Source organism: Daktulosphaira vitifoliae, unplaced genomic scaffold, assembly GCF_025091365.1.
Source record: "Daktulosphaira vitifoliae isolate Bord-2020 unplaced genomic scaffold, ASM2509136v1 Scaffold_5, whole genome shotgun sequence".
NCBI classification, from domain to species: domain Eukaryota; kingdom Metazoa; phylum Arthropoda; class Insecta; order Hemiptera; family Phylloxeridae; genus Daktulosphaira; species Daktulosphaira vitifoliae.
Window position 1 is genome coordinate 7,579,279 of NW_026099576.1, and position 7,880 is coordinate 7,587,158.

Genomic DNA, 7,880 nt, shown 5'->3' on the forward strand with positions numbered 1-7,880 from the left:
AATTGGTTTACTGACTGCTGCGACAATAAATTTCCATTTAAAAACACGTCTTAAACCTAAATTTACAGCAATTAATTTTTCGCCGTATGTTTTAATTATTGACCCGTTGGCTGCGAATAAAGTAGGGTTACCATCTTTTATTTTATTGCGTTTCTGCTTAGGATCTGCTGGCCAAACCGAAAAGTCCGCACCCGTATCAATTAAGTATTGAGTTTTTGTTATTTTATCAACAATAAATAGACGACGAGATTGAAACTCACTACCGTCGGTCGTCTCGACAGTAGATCGTTTATAGTTTTCCGACGTGTGCTGGTATTTACACGGTGGTTTGCATTTAGTAGCCTTATCTTTGAATCGGTAATGATAATAACATGTATCATATCGTGGTCGTGAATTGTCTCGGCGCATAGGTGATTTTGAGTGACGCCTATTGTAGCTACGAGAGTTGCTGTTGCTAAGTCGCTCTACTGCTTGTGCGAGTGCTGCGATCTGGTGTTCCAATTTTCTTATTGTCGTTGCATCGTCAGCTTGTTCATGTGACTGACGGTTTGTGACCTTGTCACTAATGTTGGCAATGGAAAAACAATCATTTCGGCTGTCCGATACTTCGATAATTTTATCTGCCATCGAAGCTAAGTTATCCAACTTGTCGTTGCTAGCTGAAATGATAGTTTTTACCTGATGTGGTAACCTTTGTATCCATAGTATTTTGAGTATTTCATCAGTTACTTTTCCATTAGCTAGTTGACGCATTTCTGAAAGAAAATGGGATGGTTTCCGATCACCGAGTTCGACTTCGGTCAGTAATTTTTTAAGCCGACATTGTTCAGATTCGGAAAATCTTTCGATGAGCCGGGTTTTTAATGCTTCGTACATTTTTTTTTTCTAGTGGATTGAGTATTATGTCACTAACTTGAGCAAGAATTTCACTTTCCATAGAGGAAACAACATGATGAAATTTACTTGCGTCAGCTGTAATTCTGGTTGTATAAAAAACGGATTCAATTTGTTTGAACCAAAGTTCTGGGTTTGTGCGCCAGAAAGTTGGAATTTTAAACGCTCGCGTTGAATTCATATTGGGCTCGCCGTATTCGATATGGTCTCGGCCATCATTACCGGTCGCGTCGTCACGCACACTTACTATCGCACTATCGGATTTGTTGTTCATTNCACACTATCGGATTTATTGTTCATTTTAGAGGTCACCAATTTGTAGTGTTTTGATGTTTATATTTATTACAAAAATACTACAATTAAAATTTATAATAATTAATAATTTTTTAACATTGAAATATGAAGTATATATACATAAAAATAAAAGTACAAATATTAAGTGTCAATGGATTGACGGACAGCGCGATACTAAAAATAATACACGGAGTATTATCGTACTGCAGTGTACATCTAAGATAAAAACATATAAACATATATAAACGCATTCATTGTGACATGTTATTTAACATTTTTGTTAATCCCTACAGATCCATTCCTTTTTACAAATGTTATGGCTGTTAAAAAAAAAAAAATGTTAGAAATTAGTGATTTTTAAATTTGTATTTTTTTTGGAGATCTCCCCTATTTAAAGGAAATGAGGGACAATTATTTAATTTTTGAGAGTAATATCTCTGACTAGATATGATGGTCAATGGTCTTTCAGACGAACATTGAGTGGTTTAGTATACACACAAATATGAAATTATTTCACGTACATGCGGATCGTGTGCTTTAAAACCGTTGTTTAATCGCCCTGTATGTCTCTTTCCAACAAATGTGATAAGAAAGCGGTTGGATTTCGAGGAACCTGACTTTGCATTTTTTAACTTGACATGGTACTCCATGTATTTTTTAACCCCTCGAGTACTTTTTCTAAGTGGTTTAAATTGATATCGAGGCTATTTTAATATACTTCTGTATTATCTAAATAGACCTGTACGAAGTACGCAAATATCCTCTAAGTACCTCGTTTATTAGGCGGACAAAAGTCAAAGGGGAGTTTTTTAAGCAGAAAAGTAAGATTCTAAATTGATAAATCCCTCTTCGGTTTCGAAAAGAGGTAAACTTATGAGCGTTAGGGCTAAGGGAGACATGCCAAAATCCGCTTTTAAGATCAAACACACTAAATATCTTAGTTCCACGCATATTTCTGATCATATCGTTAAGATTAGGCATGGGTTAAGCTTCTGAAATAGTTGCCTCATTTAATCTCCTATAGTTAACGCAAAGGCGGAACGAACCGTCCTTCTTCTTTGCTAATAATATCGGAGCGGCAAATGGCGAGGTACTAGGTTCAATTAAACCTTGAGCTTCCATGTCCATAACCATATCGTCTATGATCTGTTCTTTTTGCGGTGGGTAGGGATCTGGTTTTAAGGTGATAAGGATTGGGTTTTTTAGAAGTATGTCATGCTCAATCAGTTTAATGCGCCCTACAACATGACTAAAGACTTCAGGGTATCGCCAAAGTGTTCGAGTCAATAGTGTCTGAGTGCTCGGGTCACCTGCAATTTCTAATTGAGAGAGGTCGGGCGGTAAGGGTATGGCTGGCTTTCCAACAAGTAGTTGTTTGCTTGTTCGTGCCTGGATGGATGATGCCTGCGGCGTAATCCCAAGAAACTTCTTGTGCTGACAAAAAGTCATATCCAATAATACGTCGCAGTACAAGTTATCTAAGATAGCCGTAATAAACTGGATATCCAGTTTGGCTATTGTAGCGTTAAAAATTGCGGTCCCACAAGTGAGGATAGTGTGGCCGCCTACCAGTTATACGTTGTTTTTTAGTCTATCGGTTACAGTACTAAACTTCCTTGCAATATCTGGGTTTACGTGTGACTTTATAATTGAGAATCTAATAAGGCTGTTTCGAAGTCCGTTTTAAATTCTAATTCAACTGTGGGAGTTTTCTTCGAATATATTCGTGTGCTCCTATCCATTTCGAATAATTTATTAGTGGTCAGGTGTAATTGGTTATTAACCACGATATCGATAAACTCACTGACAGTTTTACTCGTCATTAGTGGAGTTTTCGTTTCGGTTACATATTCCTTACAAACATTATTAGGAGAAATTATGCTATTGGGTACTACCGTAGAGTTTTTAAAGCCCGTTTTTTGAACTGAGGCGATGGTTCGTATAAGTCCAACGCTCTCAGTAGACATTTGATTTGTAGCCGAAGTTTCCGCGGCGTAGTGTCAATTTTTTAAATGGGGTGTGAAGCCGAAAGGGTGCTTTTTAAAAAAACGGTCTGTAAATCAGGGATGTAATCAGGAAACAGTGGAGGAGTACTACCTTACCAGTAGTTCGCGATACCAAGGGTTCAAAATTTATAGAGATAGTATTGTTTTCCTCTTCCCTTAAAGGGTCGGTAGCGTAAGGAATGCGTACAAGTGACATTGCGCCGACGTTATACGATAAGGGTGGTATACCATACGTAACCAGTCTGGTTATTTTTCGCGCGGTTTGCCTTGTTGAAAATGTCAGTTGTGGTAACTGTTCGAGTTGGCCAGAGGAAGAGACTAAGCTCCGCCGACACCCCTGCTGTTTACACCCCTGTATATAATACATTGCAATCTAATCATGTATTTTATTGAAGTGAATCAAGGTGTGATATAAAAATAAATAAATCATATATTACCAATATGTTTTATATGTTGAAATAATTGTATAACCAAAAAAGTGTTCACCCGAAAATAATATGAATAATAAGTCTTCTATATCTTAGGGATTAAAAATAGTATGTAAAACGGCGTAAATTTGATATAGAATTGAAACAAAGAGCGAACTGGAATGGCGGGGTGGGGAAGGCACCCTTCCCAATGATGGTGGTGTAAGAATGTTAAAGTAATTCAAAATGGCGGTTTTTTAAACTATGGTGCGCATGCACACTATAATTCAATGCCAAGGGTGGGGGATGGTTCATACGTAGCTGTTCTCCACCTAAGGCGCCATCTACTGGAGAATAGGGTAAACTAAAACTCATAACTGATAACGTCAACTGATAAACGTACGTATTACATTGAATAGTGCACGTTTAGTAGCAGCCGTCGCCGCCACTATACATGTCCTTGACTATAACTTCAACATATTTACTTAATATTAACGCTACAGAGTTATCCTTCAACATATCCTAAAGAGGGAGGAGATGAAACCCGACGAAAACTAATATGCTGCATGTCTATAGATAGTATAAAATAAATCATTTTCTAAGAATTTTATCATCAACTACCAGACACTTGGGTAAGCATATTTCCAACAACAAAGATATTACTATATTATAACGTTCATTGGCGTCAGCATCTTATGAGAATAATTGCGGCGCCGTCTACGTTTTATCAACATCAAAGCTATCATTTTCTATGAATTATAACATTGCCTACCAGACGCTTAGGTAAGCATATTTCAAACATCAAAGGTACCATCATACTATAACGCTAATTAGCGTATACATTTTATAAGAACAAAGACAACATCTGTCGTTATGGCATTATAATTTCTAAGAATTATATCATCGGTCACCAGACGCTTAAGTAAGCATATTTCCAACATCAAAGATACCGCCATATACGCCATAATACGTTAGCATTTTATGAGGAAAATGGCAACGTTGTTTTTTTTTCACGCCTAAGCATTATATTATTTATTTTATTTTTTATTAAAGCTACCTCGTTTACATCTGCTTCGTCACGTCAGGCGGCTAAGCGTAGTTAGGCTAACAATAGCGCGGTTAGTTCAAAAAGGTAACGTATGCAGTTGACGGATACTCGCTATTTCACTGAGATTGATACTGCGTTGGAGTTGGCCGTTTGTTTTTATCGGAAGAACGTGGAAAATTTCGCGAGTTATCGGGATTTTCTGCGCATCATTAAACCCGAACTGGTAACCAGACTCACTGAAATCGTCGGTAACCGTCTGATTAAGTACAATCTTAAATTGGAGGCCTCATACCATATACCGCGATCGGAAATACCGCTCGGAGACCGTGCCTTCAAGACACGCGCTAGAACATAGCTATCCGATACAGATATCGGGTGTGCAGTCGATGAACATTTTGAGGTTATGCTCACTGAGGAAGACGCGTACTTAGGGAGGGGTAGCGGCTTTACTCTATCGCATATCGACGGCTTTATGCTCAACGTAAACAAGTATACGCTCCTTGTCGGTTCAATATGATATAATCTTTTATATGTATAAGTATATTTATAAGTATACATGATATCTGATATTGTTTAATTTTCAAAAATTGGTGGATTATTACAATAGCAATATCTCTTATTTCCTTATTTATATCCTGATTACAAGTTTTATGATTTATAAGTGTAATATATGAATAAATATTGAAATGGATATTTAATAATTAAATATTGTAATTTTTTACAAAAATAATATTTTTTTATTAACTTTGATGCCCGTTTCTTTTTTAAATATAAAAATGTTAATTTTACAATATTTTATAAATATTAATTTAAAAATTAAGTTGAAAAAATTAATATTTTTTGAAAAAGTATAATGAATCCCCCTCTGTGGGCAGGTAAAGTGTCATATTTATAAAAAAAAATATACAAAATAATAGGTTAATACCTCATGAATTTATAAACAAAAATTTATATTGATTTGTTCATTTTTTTAAATAGTTATGGCAGTTTTAAGTAATAGAAAATTGAAAAAATGTCGAAAACTTACGATTTTAAAATTATACTTTTTTAGAGATTTCACTCATTTACGGGGAATGAGGGTAAAATCTTCAGTTAGATACAATTTGTGATCTTTTGACGTAACGTTGAAAGAAATCGGTTTGGTGAGAGCTGAAAAAAAGTAATAACAGTCAAACAAAAAAAACACATCAAAATAAAATTAATACATCTCAATTTGGATGCAAAGTTAAAATATAATGAAAAACAGACACAAAATCACAAAAAGAAGACCAACCTTCCCAGCTTTGCATCTAAGCTAAAAGTAAATAAAAAACAATATATAATAAAAATATAAACGTCATAATTAAAAGCTTTTCATCGAAGCTCTTCACTATGCAATCAAATATGCCAACTAAATAATAGAATATTATAAATTCAGTGGCAATTTGCACATAGGAGATAATGTGTCGGGACAATTTATTTTAATTAATTTAATTTAATTTATTTATATCTATACAAAAGATAAGAAATATCTTTTAAATATATTACAGAAGTCAGGATCTGGGAGCTGAATTGGGAACTTCATATAAGAAATAATCTAGAATTTTAAAATTTTATAACTTAATTGAATTTTTATTTAAACTAAATTATTTAAAATATAATAACGGAAAAAAAATAGTTTATAAAAATGTAAATATAAAATATAGTTTAAAAAAACTAAAAAACACGTTTTTAAAGCACATCGAACTAAAAAGTTAAAAATAATTTTTAAAATTAACTTAAAACAATAATGAACGAAAAATACTACTATTATTGTGAAAAAAAGCGTCGGGCGCTCAATATACAAAATATATGGCATAAAGCATCCACTCTTTTTTTCACAATAATACTAGTATTTTTCGTTCATTATTGTTTTAAGTTAATTTTAAAAATTATTTTTAACTTTTTAGTTCGATGTGCTTTAAAAGCGTGTTTTTTAGTTTTTTTAAACTATATTTATTTTTCACTTTTTAGTTTCATGTTATGATAGTAGTTAATATCAATATCATGATTGTAACGGGTAACGGGAAATAAGGGTTCGATTCCGGAGAGGGAGTCTAAGAAACGGCTACCACATCCAAGGAAAGCAGCAGGCACGTAACGTGGAGGTAGTGACGAAAAATAACGATACGAAAATCATCCACCGTAATCGGAATGAATACACTACATATCTCTTAATGAGAATAAAGTGTATTAATATATAAGTTTTAATAATAATTAGAATATATATATATTTAAAGGGACTTAAGTACGTAAACGTATCATGCATGAGGTATAGCCGTGTTTATGTGGGCGGGCATGGCGGAGGGAACATTATACACGAGGCATATACGGCAGCAGAGGCGTCGGCTGTAGGAATATATAAATGAATATTAACATATACGTATANAGGGTGTTCAGTAAGTCAGGAAACGGGTATCTATTGTTCTCATTGTTTGTAACAATGAGAACAATAGATACCCGTTTCCTGACTTACTGAACACCCTGTATAGTATATATATAATTGATGATAAGCGCGCGTCTACGGGTTGGAAAATATTGTTCTCTACGAGTGGTGAGCGGGGTGGGGCGAATGCGTTACAACCGTATAGTCTCAAGGTCATACACGACGGGATACACGACATAATAACACGTGCCGCGTGGAGTTACAAACTTACAAACGACAAACAACAAACAACATACACGTGAAACTAATATAAGCGTGTTAAAAAAAAAACAATGAACAAATTCTGTACACATATATGAACAAAATATTAATTTTGTATTATTAAATATTGCCCAATTTTTTTTTAAGTTTTAATTTAATTTAACTTTTATAAACACTAAATTATTTTAAAAACAGCAAAAGAAATAAAACATAATATTAAAAAAATTTTAACATTCGAAAAATGAAAAGATTTATATACAGGGTGGCCCACCACTCACTGACAACTTAAATAACTTTTGATCCAGTTAATATTTTTAGCTGATTTTTTTTTTAAATATTAGTTAGACGTTAGGTCTATAGCTATATCTCAATAATTAATTTTTTTACATTTTATTAAAAATATTAATTATTTTTAAATTTTAAATAAAAAGTAAAAAAAAAATCTAAGATAGCTATTTTGTAGAGTAGAATTTAAGAAAAATTTTAGTAAAAAAATATCTTATTAATATTCAGTAGTAAATATTCTGTAGCGTTTTGAAGTTTGTGAAAATTTGAATTTTCATGTA